This window comes from Pan paniscus, chromosome 4, assembly GCF_029289425.2.
Source record: "Pan paniscus chromosome 4, NHGRI_mPanPan1-v2.0_pri, whole genome shotgun sequence".
Taxonomy (NCBI): Eukaryota; Metazoa; Chordata; class Mammalia; order Primates; family Hominidae; genus Pan; species Pan paniscus.
The window spans coordinates 81620835-81636515 of NC_073253.2; the positions used below are offsets into that span (position 1 = coordinate 81620835).

At 33.7% G+C, this 15681-nt stretch overlaps 1 long non-coding RNA gene across 1 annotated transcript in view; it reads left to right on the forward strand.

The window, feature by feature from the left end:
* The window catches only part of LOC134730443 (uncharacterized), a 400466-nt gene that overhangs the window by 89907 nt on the left and 294878 nt on the right, over window positions 1–15681 (forward strand). Inside the window, exon 3 of the long non-coding RNA XR_010112205.1 lies at window positions 4059–4133. This is a non-coding gene — a long non-coding RNA (uncharacterized LOC134730443). The remainder of the gene's footprint in view (window positions 1–4058; window positions 4134–15681) is intronic.

Here is a 15681-nt window from a genome sequence, read left to right on the forward strand (position 1 = left end):
CCCAGCTGCCATAAATGTTGGCTGTCTGGCCCCACACTGGATCCTTCTTTGGAAAATCACCTTCTCTAGCCTCCTTAGAGGAAAATGACACTGTGTTGCAGAGGTAGGAGGCCTGTAACTGACAGGGAAGTGGAGTACAAGAGTCTAACTCCTGGCTTTAAGGCTGGATAATCTTTGTGTGTAGACTGTACTCCATGGTAACATGTGGCACAGGCCTGAAGATAGTTTCTAGTATAGATCACATCTTTCCTTAGCCATTTTCCTGCCCTGTCCTGCTTCTTTCAGTCCTGCTTCTGAGAACACTTTAAAATATTTATGTCTGTATTTATTTATTTTTAATTGATACATGATGTTTATACATAGTAATGGAGAACAGTGTGATGTTTCAATACATGCATGCATTGTGTAATAATCAAATCACAGTATTTGGCATATCCATCAACTTATACACTCATCATTTATCTGTGGTGAGACCATTTGAAATCCTCTTTTCAAACTAAAAATACACAATACGATATTATTAACCATAATACCCCTATTGTGCAATAGAACACCAGAACTTATCTCTGTCATCTAACTGTAACTTTATACCTGTTGACCAATCTGTTCCTAACACACACCTTTATTCTCCCCAGCCTCCAGTAACCACTATTCTCTATTTTAATGAGATCAAGTTCTTTAAATTTCACATATGAATAAATCATGCAGTATTTGTCTCTCTGTATCCAGCTTATTTCACTTAATGTTCTCTAGGTTCAAATGTGGTGCTGCAAATGACAGGATTTCATACTTTCTATGGCTGAATAGTATTCCATTGTGTATTTATACCACATTTTCTTTATCCATTTGTCAGATTATGAACACTTAGGTTGATTCCATATTGTGGCTCTTGTAAATAGAGGTGAAATAAACATGGGAATGCAGATAACTCTTCAACATATTAATTTTCCTTCCTTTGAATATATATCCAATAGTTGGTTGCTGAATCGTATGGAGTTCTGTTTTAAGAAACTATCATATAATTTTTTTAGAACGCTCCACCCTGTTTTGTATAATGGCTATACTAATTTACCTTTCTCACAAACTGTGTATAATTCCCTTCCTTCCACATTCTTACCAGCATGTATTTTTCTCATTTTAATAATTGCTATTCTAGCATGAATGAGATAATATCTCATTGTGTTTGATTTGTATGTCTCTAATAATTAGTGATGTTGAACATGTTTTAATATACATGTTGGCCATTTGTCCTTTTTTGAGAGATATCTACTTAGCTTATTTGCCCATCTTTAATTAAATTATTTCCTTTTTTTTACTGTTGAGATGTTTGAATTCCTTGCATATTCTGGTTATTAAATTTTTTGTAGAGTGAATAGTTTGCAAATTTTCTTCTTAGCCACATTGTCTCTGTATTTTCCACTTAAAAGGACCCTTGTTTCTATATGGCAGAATTGCTTTTATAATTGAACTGTATTCAATTTTGTATATATACCACATTTTCTTTATCCATTAGGCTGTTGATGCACATTTAGGTTGATTCCATATCTTGGTTACCGTTAATAGTATTTCAATAAACATGTGAGTGCAGACATCTCATTGACATACTGATTTGATTTCCTTGGATATACACACAATAGTGGGATTGCTGAGTAATAGGGTAGCTCTATTTTTAACACTTTGAGGTACTTCTATATTATTTTTCAGTATCATTGTACTAATTTACATTCTTAAAGTATGTAAGCATTTCTCTTTCTCCACATTTACACCAGCATTAGATTTTTTGTGTGTGTTTTTGATAGTAGCCATTCAAATTAGAGTGAGAGATCACATTTTCATTTTGATTTGCATTTCTTGGATGATTAGTAATTTTAAGCATTTTTTATATACCTCTTGGACATTTGTATATCTTCTCATGAGAAATGTTGTTTAAGATGTTACTTTTGTCTATTTTTAATTAGGTTATTTGTTCTTTTGCTATTGAGTTATTTGAGTTCCCTATAAATTCTGGATGTTTACTCCTTGTCAGATAAATAGGCTGCAAATATTTTTCTCACTCTGTAGGTTGTCTCTTCACTTTGTTGTTTACTTTGCTGTGCAGAAGCTTTTTAGTTTAATGTAATCCCATTTGTCTATTTTTGTTTTTATTTGCCTGTGCTTTTGAGGTCTTATTAAAAAAATTTCATGGCTGGGCATGGTGGCTCACACTTGTAATCTTAGCACTTTAGGAGGCCAAGGTGGGCGGATCATTTGAGATCAGGAGTTCAAGACCAGCCTGGCCAATATGGTGAAATCCCATCTCTACTAAAAATACAAAAATTACCTGGGCAGTGGTGATGCATGCCTGTAATCCCAACTACTTGGGAGGCTGAGGCAGGAAAACTGCTTGACTCTAGGAGGTGAAGGTTGCAGTGAGCCTAGATTGCACCACTGCACTCCAGCCTGGGTGACAGAGCAAGACTCCTTCTGAAAAAAAAAAAAAAAAGTCTTGTTTATCTTGTTTAGACAAATTTTGTAAAGCATTTTCTCTGTATTGTCTTTCTAGTAGTTTTATCATTTTATCATTTCAGGTCTTACCTGTAAGTCTTTAATCCATTTTAAGTTTATTTTTACATATTGTGAAAGATAGGGCTCTAGCAATGGAACATAATAGAGAACACAGAAATAAAGCTATTCACTTACAGATGACTGACTTTTGACAAAGGCACCAAGATCACACATTAGAGAAATGACAGTCTTTTCAATAAATGGTATTGGAAAAGCTGAATATCTACATGCAGATGAGAACACCTCTTTAAGACTTTCACAGAAAGCATTAACTAAGAAACTTCTAACAAAATTGATTTAAGATACTAGTGTAACACTCAACTCCTGCTAAAGAACTGACAAAATAATAGGCTCCTAAAGCTGAGCTGTATCTTGAACTATGACTCAATTGATAAATACTGTGCTAATTTCCAGGAAACCTGCTTGAGGAACAATTCTTATTCTTCCTTAAGACTTGACTGTATATATAATATTGTTCTCTTCTTCAACTTCTTGCACTTCAAAAATTTTTTATTATCTGAAATACTCTGAATATATCAATGTCTCTTGCACCATAAAAGAGAAAAAGGGACAGAATATATGATTCAAAAAGGTATGCTCAGAAATAGTATCATTTCTTGTTTATGTAAGTATTCTATAATTAAATGAGTAAAACTTTTTTTGAATTTTTAGAATATAATTTAATTGAATGATTTTCTATAAGTTGCACTTGGAGAGATGACTCACGAAACTCAAAATAGAAAAACATTATTCATGCCAATAATTTTACACCTTTTCTAGTCCTTCGTTTATTCTAATTAGTGGGTCCTCATGATTTGGAATATCATAGGATTTTAGAAAACAAAGTGGTAGCAGATTGACATCTCTGATTTTCCATATTCCCTTTCCCAGCTTATGTAATACCTCCTGCCATCACTGGGGGGACATTATGGAATATGACCACCTCAAGCTGTAATTGAGGTGACATGGAATATGGCCACATTCACAACCACATCTTCAATTGGGAGACTGTGCTTTGTTAGCTTTCATTTTTTAAAAAACTTCCACAATTAAACTGAGAAATTACAAAGCAGCAAAATGATGCAGTTAATCCACTGGGAAAAATTATGTGCTTATAAAGTAAAATACACTGTCTCTTTCATGAACGATGTGTGAGCTATTTGAAAATTTTATGCCATTAGCACTTTCAATATGTCATTAACCTAGAAAATAAGAGGGAGTAATGAAAGTCATTAACAGCAGTTGAGTGTCCTGCTGTAGCCTGGCCAATAAGGGTATAAAGAATGAGAGACAGAGCAAGGCATTCTGCTATATTACAACTTAGCAGGGCTGTGTCTTCAAGATACACACACACACACGCAAACACTCACATGCAAATGTGCGTGTATTTTTCTTCCTCTAAGGTATGCTTCATGTAAAGCAAAAAGGTATTAAATTTTTGATAAGAGTACCAAGTGCCATTCATAAAAATGTTGACTAATCTAATATAAATATAATTATTCTTAATTTTCAAGGTACTGAGAAGATCACATACTGCATGTCCTCCTAAAACCTGGTCCTGGCATAACCTTCTAAGCTGTTTTATTCAGGTAAAGTTTGATGATAGAAGATACAGTTTATTGTATTATAAATAACAAGATAATATGTTTTTTCTTTAACTACTACCCACTACTGCCAAAATTGTTTTTCCTATAGACTGCCTATAGATACACCTCAACCTACCCCAGGAAACTCTGAATTGGCTGATTTAAAACTCACTCTGATACAATCCAGTGATTATTTTGTGCAATGCCCAAGAAGTTATCAGCTTTATTATCAATATTAGACTGAAGGGAGATCCAAAATCACCACAACTTGGTACATAACCCAGGATAAATTCATGGAAGTTAATGCTCTTTTAGGCAATACAGATGGCTGAATATATGCTATAGTTTTTCTTTTTCTAAAATAAATTATACTAAATTATGCTAAGAAATGCTAAAAGAAATATACTAAATTATGCTAAGAATAGAAGAAAAAAGTTAAAATATCAAAATATCAGTGGTTGTTCTGAATAATAGGATAAGAAAACATTGGATACAATCAATTCATATGTGAAGCAGTATGAGATAGACATATCAGTACTAAAAATCATGTGTTGAAGGAAGTCATACACTTGAGGAACTAATTCAAAGTGCAGAAAAATAAAGAATTTAATATAATTTACAGTATATTTCACAAAAGGTGAAATATATAGATAGAAGTATAGATAGAAATGTATATACTATATAATAGAATGAACATATGTATGTATATATGATATGTGGTATATGAGATATACTGTATAGTAGAAGAAATTTTGTATACATGACACAATACTTGAGATTGGATATAGTGGAAACTGTCACATGGTACAATAAAGAATGATGATAATATGGGGGAAAAATAATATAATGCTTAGAACAAATGAATGCATTTTACAAGTTTTAAAAATTCTAAAACCTAGTAGTTTCAATTTACCCTGAAAAACAATAAATCTCACAGAATAGTGAAGACTTTAGAATATCAAATAACTTGGATTAAAAAATGAACTTTGAGACCCTCCTGGGCAATGCGATGAAACCTCATCTCTACAAGAAAATACAAAAATTAGCCAGGAGTGGTGGCACACACCTGTAGTCCAAGCTACTCAGGTGAGCTAAGGTAAGGTTAGATAATCACCAAAAGCGCTGAAGGTGGAGACTGAAGTGAGCTGTGATTGCGCCACTGCATTCCAGCCTGGGTGATGGAGTCAGACCCCGTCTCCGAAAAAAAAAAGAGCAAAATAAAAAATTTGATGCTTTGTCAAGTCATCATTTTTTTGGAGGAAAAATGGTTTTGTACATGGGATTAAACAATGTAAATTCAAAACTTACAGATAAGGGGTTAACTCTATCACTCAACTGTTTAAAAAGTTTATATGAATATCCAGTCAAAATCAATGTGGTATTGCCCTTGAAATGTTATCTATACGGATTTCCAAGGAGACCACAGGACTGTGTACTGTCTTGGAATGTCCTCAGAAGGCTCTGTCATTGATCAGGTAACAGTAAAAACCCCAGAGTCCTTTCTTACAAATGGAAAAGGGAAAGCAGAGGGACAGAAGCTATTCAAACTTCGTCTTCTTTCCTTGTGGCTAGTGGTCATTGTTTAAAGTGATAAAGTTCTTTCAAAAAATCCAAGAATTTAAAAATTTTCCATTCAGGCATCATTTAAAATAAAAAATTTCCATTTATATACTTTCAGTTTAGAATGTGGCTAACACTTAAATTGATTAGGTCAAGCTATGTTGATACTGTGACTGCATTTAGGGAATATTCCTGTATATATATGTGTGTAATCAACAAATCATATGGCAAAAGTTGTATTTATTTAGAACCTAAGCATTCTCTCGCAAGATGATGCCATAACTGAATGGAACTCTAAAAGTGAGAAAGTTTGTTTTTTTTTTTCTACCAGCATATATGGGTTTCTGTACTGCACAAGTGACCACAAGTACAGCCCCAGAACACAAGAATTCCTTTCTTGCCATAAAGGAATCATGACTCTAGTACATCCAGATTATCAGTGGCCATATGACTCAGAATAACAGAAAACAAAGCAACCATGTGGTGTAAAGAAAAGGTTTCCTATTATGTGTTAAACATTTCTGGGGCTCATGAAGCCGTCAAAAAAGAAGAGACATTAAAGAAAGAAAGAAGACATGCTTCAGATATGCTGAAACATGTATTACCTCATTAGATATTCCAAGACAGTGAAATGAAAAATCATTATTAGGTACATCAGAAATATTTGCGTACATGTGTTCACACAGACATACACAAACACACAGACACTATTTTACATGTATAAATTAATATATTTATTTATAATTTATTAATTTTATACAAACATACATTGATATATATTTATTGATATAAGTCATTTATAATACAATATAGAATATTGTGAAAGAAAATAGAATCTTGGGACCACAAACTCGCTGTGCCAAAGAGAAAGTTGAGCTTGGGAACTGAATCATGAAAAAAATGGTCTTCCTCTCACTCCCAAACAGATAACTGCAATTTCATAACCTTGTGTCATAGCCTCAAACATAAGCCAGGTTCCAAAAATGATAAAAGGCAACACATTTCCCAGATGGCCTCTCTCACAAATTGCTCACAAAGAAATTCCCTGTGGGCCCCAAATCTTTCAGGATGCATATCCCCCCTGTAAACTAACCCTAAAACAGGGTTCTGTTGACTCTCACCCTGACAGTGTAAATTACCAGCTTATCTTCACAGGTAGAGGGCAAGGTCAACTCTAGAAATCTTTCCTCTACCAACGTCAAGGTGAACACACAAGGGACTTCTTCCTCTACTCCATCTTTTCACAAGTTTAGTTTCTTGCATGTAAAATACAGATTTCCTGGGCACTAGATGAAGGCATAATTGACTTTTCCTCTACCCACCTGTTTACACGTAAAACGTAGATTCCCTGAGTGCTAATCAAAGCCTCACGAGACTGTAACCCACCTGTCTCCATTGCCTATCCTCCTGCTTTTATTTACTTTCCTCCTTCCCCTCCTGCTTACTCTTTCCCCTTTAAATATTGAAGTCCTCAAAATTGTCTTTGGGAAAAGCACAGATTACAGATGCTCCTGTGATTGTTTTTTTCCCCCTTCCCCAGGTGCATCCTCAACCTTGGCAAAATAACCCTCTAAAATGATTGAGACATGCCTCAGTCAATTTTTGGTTTATAATCTGTGTGATGTATATATGTGTGGGTGCAGTTGTGGATGTGTGTAAATTCAAAATCTGGAAAGGAACGAATACAAATTTGTAACAAATTCTTCAGGCAGTTACTGAGCCTCTCGTTGCACCTTCCACAATAACGTTATGGAGATATTCCAAAGAGAGGGGGTAAATTTGTAAAGACTATTTTTTTAAGTTACATACAAACTACACATTAAGTAAAGTTTGGAGAAGGATGATGGATGTTTGGCATGGATTCTGCATCTTCTTGGTGCAACAAGCAGCTTCATACAATAATGCAACAAGATACTCTCTATTTAGCTATGGCACATCTCCCTGACAGTGGGACTCCACTGATATACTGCAGCTTTTAGGAACAGTGATGATTAATTTTATATGTTAACTAGGGTAGACCTGGTACCCAGTTTTTTGGTCAAACGCTAGTTTAGATGTTGCTATGAAGGCATTTTTTTCAGATATGATTAACATTTCAATAAGATATTGGGTAAAGAAAATTACCTCCCATAATGTGAGTGGGTCTTATCCAATCTGTTAAAGGTTTTATAAGAAAAGACCTGAATATGAACTAATTCTGCCTCCAGACTGCCTTTGTATTCAAGACTAAAATATCAACTCTTGCCAGAGTTTTCAGCCTGCTGGTCCCCCCAGCACATTTCAGACCTGCCAGCACCCATAATAATGTAAGCCAATTCCTTAAAATCTCTTTCTCACTCACTTTCTGCATATATATGTATATGTTTTACATGCACAGAGGTATACATATGTGTATATATACATACGTTTATGGTACATGCTTTATATATTATTAAAATATACATATATAAAATTATATGTGTTTCTCTAGAATATATTATATCTATTTTCAGAGAAATAGATATAATTACATCTATTTATATGGAGAACCTTAATGTGAGGGTTAAATCCTATTTATGGAGAAAATTATAAGGCAAAGGAAACAAAAGTGAACAAGGACAAGACTTAAGTGCAAATGATTCAAAAACAGATATGGGATTAATTTGAGAGGAATACAGCACATAGAGTAAGTAATAGCAATCAGGTAACAAAAGGTCATGAGGAAATATCATTATAGTAGAGACATAGGGCAATCTGCAAAAAATTTCCTTGCTTAACACAGTAGCTCATTTGACAATTTCCTGAAATAAAATTTGACACTATCCTAGATATCCTATGTACTGTTTTTTTTCTTGATGAGGAATCTTAGGAAATTAAATGTATACATACATATAGATTTACCACACATACAAATTATTTATTCAGTAACTTTTTGAAATAATGGTATTTGAAAGCTTTTTGGAGAAAACCTTTAAGAAAAGTTTTATCATTTTTGCGTAAATAATTTTTTCCTTGATAAGCAAACTGAACAATTGCTTTAAGAATTGCTATAATATCATTACAATTTCAGCCAAACCATTCTCAAATTTACTCAATACCACAGATTCTAGTCAGACAATATCAGAAAAATTTTCAATTGTCTACCGGGTTTTGAAAAAATCTAAAAAAAAAGTATGTGTGTGCATATGTGTGTATTTGTGTGTGTATACACTGAGTGATAATGATGTAACATCCATTATCAATCTGTGATGTGTGTGAGCTTCTTGAATGTGTTTTGAAATGACTTTTTAAGCCTAGGCTAAAAAAAACTTTTTAGCATTTGCTAAAGCCTTCTACATCAGTGGGTTACATTCATCAAAGTCTCTCACAGAAAAAAAATTATCATCAAGAATCCCTGATTTAATCACCTGACACTATCACTTTCTAAATGACGATCATTTCATACCCTTTCTTCACCACCTGCTACTCATCACCAATCATCAAGCTGTTTCTTCTTTCTTTGACAAGTTAAAACACATTTGTTAAATTTTATATACTAATTATATTTACTTTCAATTTTATGTTTATTACTGATATAAACTTTTTAAATTATTTCGTTGATATATTTTATTATCTTTGAAAATTAATTGAAAAACTTCTAGAATGGAGGACATGCTTAATTTTTTACCTCATTAAATTGTCGGCCTTTCACTCAGTGGCAGAGTTTACATGAACTAATTTAAGACTTTAAGAAAAAAACAGAAGTCATGAAAAACAGCTTTTTACTGTGTTTCTTTTCTCTTATGAAAATGGAATAAATATTTTTACCGTGTGTATTAGACTTGTGCAGAGAAACAGAAGCTGTGGGATATGGGGTGTGTCTATTTAAGGCATGCATGCCAACCTGTTTTATTGTAGGGAGAGATTTATGATTTTTAAAAAGTGGTTCATGGGATTATGAAGGCTGACAAGTCCCAAAATCTGCAGGTCAATTGGCAAGCTGGAGAGCCAGGAGTGCCGACGGTTTAATTCCAGTCTGAGACCAAAGGTCTGAGCGAAAGGAGAAATGATGTCGTCGTTTCAGTTCATTAACCAGCAGGCTTCAGACCCTGGAAGAGCCAGTGATTCCCTCTGAGTCTGCAGGCGGGAAAAAAGTCAATGTCCCAGTCTAAAGGCTGTCATAGAGAAAGAATTCTATCTTTACTTTTCACAGGGGAGAATCAGTGATTTGTTCTATTCAGGCCTTCAATGGATTTTACAGGACTACCCATATTAAGCAGAGCCACTTGCCTTACCCATTCTATAGATTTAAATGCTAATCTCATCTTTTAGTATTCTTATGTTTTATTGTAATATTTACTTTAGAAAACTTGTAAATTCTTTCTCTTCTTCTTTGAGATGTAAATCTTTTTCAAAAGTTCTTGTCAGTGTTACAACCCAGAAAAGTCTTTTTCAAGAAACTGTGAGCTATCCCTATGAAATGTAAACATCAAGAAAGATAACACCTCTAGCTCCTAGCTTATGTGGCAACATAGCAGTCTAACTTCAGCCTAACTTCAGGCTCCCAGTTCTAAGTGGTAAAACTGTCTTGTCATGAAGATGAGAGAAAGTTTATTTTCCTGAAGGTCAAGCCAATTAGCAAAGGTAGATGGCCTAAATCCCTCACTTCAGTTTTTGAAATCTTTCCAGCTCTTTGTTTTAGTAGCGTTGACCTCAGACTAAAATTCTGGCTTCTCTACCTACTACAGTAGCCTTGAATACAGTCTTTCTTGCCTGGATAACATTGTCTTTTACAATTTTTGCTTTGATAACACTGAAGGAACAATCACAATCAGGTCTCTACAGCAGAAAGAAATGTGTTTTTAAGTAACAGAAAAGTGTTATTCATGGTTCTGTATAATAAGCAAAATATTTGTGAATATGCTTGTAGATATTAATCAAAGCCAAATAATGTAAAGTCTTCACGGGTTTCTTTTTGCAGCTAGAAACTATGTGAATATTGATTACTAGAATATGGCATCTTTTGGATTGTTTGTAATCATGCACTTTGGCTGTCATATGGGATATAAACTTTATGATTCAAATTTTAGAAGAAAAAAATTTAGTCATAATTTTCACAGTTCGTATGAATCTTATGATGGCTTATGACATAGTAGTGACAAATATAGAAAGGATTTTTTTTTTTTTTTTTGAGACGGAGTCTGGCTCTGTCGCCCAGGCTGGAATGCAGTGGCACAATCTCAGCTCACTGCAAGCTCCGCCTCCCGGGTTCACACCATTCTCCTGCCTCAGCCTCCCGAGTAGCTGGGACTACAGGCGCCCGCCACTACGCCTGGCTGATTTTTTTGTATTTTTGGTAGAGACGGGGTTTCACCGTGTTAGCCAGGATGGTCTCGATCTCCTGACCTCGTGATCCACCCGCCTCGGCCTCCCAAAGTGCCTGGATTACAGGCGTGAGCCACCGCACCCGGCCTAGAAAGGATTTTTTAAAAAATGATACATATTTAAGGTATAATTGGCAAATCTGATTTGCAGATTGGAGAAAGATAAAGAAAAAGGAAGATTTTGTGTTTCAAAAACTACGTAACTATCAACTAAATTATATTCAACAGCAAGAGAATGAGAGTCAAAGTAACAGTAGCTTTCAAGACATAAGCTTATTTACCTTTCATGCAAACTTCAGAAATGAACTCAAGTCTAAGTTTTTCAAAGTTCTCATGGGCCATGGCTCACTATTCTTTCATCTTTAAGATGTTTTCTTCATCTTCCTAGTCTAAGATGACAAAATCTTCATTACAGAAAGCAATCTGGATGTATGTAAGAGAAAAAGGAGAGAAGCTAGAGTATACACCGAATGATTATTTTTTTAAAGTTCCTGGAAACTGCCACATAAAACTATAGCTTATATCTTAATGAATGGCTTATGTCTTAATAGAAACATGACTGGCCACATCTAGCTAATATTTATTTTTGGTTTTAATAATAAATTATTTTATAATTTTTAACATAATATTTTAGAATATTTTCTTCTATTTGATTGGAAGTTATGGAGAATGAATATTGTAAGACCAAAAGGAGATTTGAGAAATTATGGTTCTAAGTTTACCCAGCTGAGGGTACTGGCACACAGATGGCCAGATGATTCAAACCTACATAATTAGCATACTAACCTGGGGCTATGTAATAAAGTGGTAGCAAAGAACAATCTCTCAATCTCATGTATTTAGTATTATTACACTGGGATGATACAAACTGACTATATCTATGCCGACAAGATAGTGACAAGGTAACAGACATGAAATTATGATAAAAGTTGTACAGAGGAAAAAGAGGGAGAGAGACCAGAAGAAAGGAAGTACCTTAGTGACACTGAAGAATGGCTTTAGTTCCCCCTTTCCCTGTGTATTCTCTCTCTTTCTCTTCTCTCTCTCTCCCCATGATTCTCCCCTCTAATCTTAAGCTTTGTTTCTTTTATATGCAATAAAATTACTTCTGAATTATACTTCCGAATATGCTTGCAAGAACATAAGGTAAATATGTATTCCAAAAGTCAGAGATCTTTGTTTTTATACATGGATATATCGCAAGAGAGCATGTGACAAGACCTGGAAGATGCATATGCATGTGCAGGCTCATTGTGTGTGTGTGTGTGTGTGTGTGTGTGTGTGCGCGCGCGTGCGCACGCACGCACATATTGCAAATTAAGAGACAAACGAATGGTAGAAAAATAGTTATCACAAGTAAGTGAATCTAGCATGTAGAATTGGCCAAGCTATTTTTGGGATGGAAGCAATGCAGATTGTTTCTAGGTAGCAGTCATTGTTATCTGTTGTTGAAGCAACTGAATGTACTATTACCTTTTCTTTTTCTTTTTCAACATATTTTAAGTTCAAGGGTACATGTTCAGGTGTGTTACATAGGTAAACTTGTGTCATGGGGGCTTATTGTATAGATTGTTTCAACTCTTGGGTATTAAGCCTAGTACCCATTAGTTATTTTTCTTGATCCTCTCCCTCCTCCTACTCTCAACTCCTTGATAGCCCCCAGAGTATGTTGGTCCCCTCTGTGTCCATGTGTTCTCATTATTTAACTCCCACTTACAAGGTAGAACATCTCTTATCTGGGTTTCTGTTCCTGCATTAGCTTTCCAATGATAAATGCCTACATGTCCATCTATATTCTTGCAAAGGACATGATCTTGTTCATTTTTATGGCTGCATAGTATTCCATGGTGAATATGTATACTATTGCTTTTTCTATCAGAACTCAAGAAAAGTACTTGGCAAGGCTGAACTCTAGGAACATTTTCAGAAATATTGAAGGTGACTGTGAATTGTCTATTTCCCAAGAGTTTCATATGCTGATACAGAAGAGCTTATTCAAAGAAAACCTGTGTGAGGGTTTTTTTTATAGGAAGTGTTTTATACCTTTAGAAAAATATCTGAGAACATTGAGAGAAAATCAAGCATCTTGGGAAAATCTCAAATTTTATTTTCATTTCCTTAACTAAATTTTGTAAATCAAAGGCAACGTCATAAAATGCATGATTGGTGGGTATTAAGATTAGGAAAACCAAGGAAAATAAGTAAAATCATATATCTCATCACACAATTTTCCTGCTATATTATGTTTATGGAAATAACAGTCCCCCATTATTCTATTCTAAGTGGAATGACATGCTTTCCATCTGGGAAATAAGAGTGGGTTAACATTTCTCACTACTCCAAACTGTTGTTTTATAATTCTGAGTGTTTACATCAAGATCCAAGCTACAAAAAATGAGGCCTTGCAATGTAAAAAAAAAGTCCAAGATTATTGCTAATATACATAAATTATTAGAGAAAAAAGCAGCTTCTCAGATTACAATATCATAAATTGACAAGAAAGCTAATATTGTATAATTAGAATAGAATTCTAAGGTGGAGGAATGCCTACTTTTCAACTCATTCTATAAGGCCAGAAGCCAATTATAGTATTTAAAAAAATCCAAATCACATAGATATAAAAACTTTTCTAATTTTAGGATGTCAAACCCATTATCCCTTTTCATAAATTTCTTACAAATTGAAAAAAGAAGGAAACTTTTTCTGCCTGATTAGGATTCTCTCCAAAGCTTTTTTAGCTTTTAAAAAGCTATTTGATAAGGAAACACCAAAAGTTTTTTCCTAGTCCAGAAAAACACACAGACGTTTGCTTTCACCTCTTGTATTTAATATTATACTAGCTATTTTATCCACTGCAATATGATAAGAAAAGCAAATAAATTACATAAGGATTGGAAAGGAAGAAGTAAAACTTTTTACCGTCTATGTAAAAAGTTTGATAGAATCTACAAAAGAACTAATGAGTAAGTTTAGAAAGACTGCAGAGTTCAAGGTCAATGTATACAAATAAACACATGGTATTTTTCTACAGTAGCAGTGAAAACCCCAGTAGACATATTTGTATTAACTGGTACTCTGACCCAAAAATTTATCCTAATATAAAAATAAATATTCAGGCACTATCATATAACAATACACAATTTAAATGAAAATATATCATAGACTTAAATAGTTATTATAAAATTTACAACTGTCTCAAAACATATGAAAGTAAAATCTTGTATTTATGTGAAGCAAAGGTTTTTTTTAGTGTATGACACCAACACACCTCAATAAACAATTATAAAATAACTTCTGCTCTTTAAAGCCATGTTCAGAGAATGAAAATACATGTTATACAATGGAAGAAAATAGTTTAATGGTATATGAAGCAAATATTTTTATCTAGAATATAAAAATAATTTTGAAACTTCAGTTAAAGAAACAAAAACAAATGAGGAAAAGATGTAAACAGATACACTACAAAATAAGATACACTGAACAAGATTAAACATGAAAATAAAAGATTCTAAAAATCATTAGACACTAGGGGAATCCAAGTTAAAATTGCATGAGATACTGCTCCAAACCTATCAAAGGGTCTAAAATTAAAGAATTATCACACCAAGTGTTGGCAAGGATATAGAGAAAATTATGACTGTCATTAATTGTTGATGAAAACACAAATGATACAACTACTTTGGAAAACTGTTTGACAGTTTATTACAATGTTGAACATATGCCCACTATATGACCAAACCATTCTATTTCTAGGTGTTTACCCAAGATAAATGAAACTATATAACCATGGAAATACTTATAATTTCATTTTCATAGCAGCTTTATTTGTACTAGCACCAAGCAGGGTCTCACTCTGTTGCCCAGGGTTGAGTGCAGTGACACGATCACAGCTCACTGCAGCCTCAACTTCTCTGGCTCAAGCTATACTCCCACATCAGCCTCCCAAGTACCTGGGAATACAGACACATGCCACTATGCCAAGTTAATTTTTTCTATTTTTTTTCTAGAGACAAAGTCTCACTATGTTGCCCAGGCTGGTCTCAAACTTCTGAGCTCGAGAGATCGTGCTGCCTCAACTTCCCAAAATGCTGGGATTACAGGCATGAGCCAACAAGCCTGGCCATGAATGAACTTTATGAAATAAGAAAAGCAATATCAAAACAACATCCACCAAAAATATAGTTAATATAATAAAGAAATAGAAGTATCTTTTGAATACATATCAGGATATTAAAGTAATATTAATAAATCAAAAGTTTGTTAAGTTTTAAAAATTCAAATATTGGAACTAAAAATAAATAAAATTATGAGTTGTTCAGTGATTTAAAAATAATACAATAAAAATATGAATACTTAATGATCAAATAAATTCATATAAGATGGTTATATTTCTAGATACATATTCTTTTTTTAATTTTTTTTATTTTTTATTATACTTTAAATTTTAGGGTACGTGTGCACAATGTGCAGGTTTGTTGCATATGTATACATGTGCCATGTTGGTGTGCTGCACCCATTAACTCATATTCTTAAACATCTATGCAAATGTAATTTAAAAAGAATTTGATAATTTGAATAATTTTTTATCATATAAGAATCCGAGTCACTTTACAGAGATCAAATATTGCTTTAAAATATTTACCAAATAA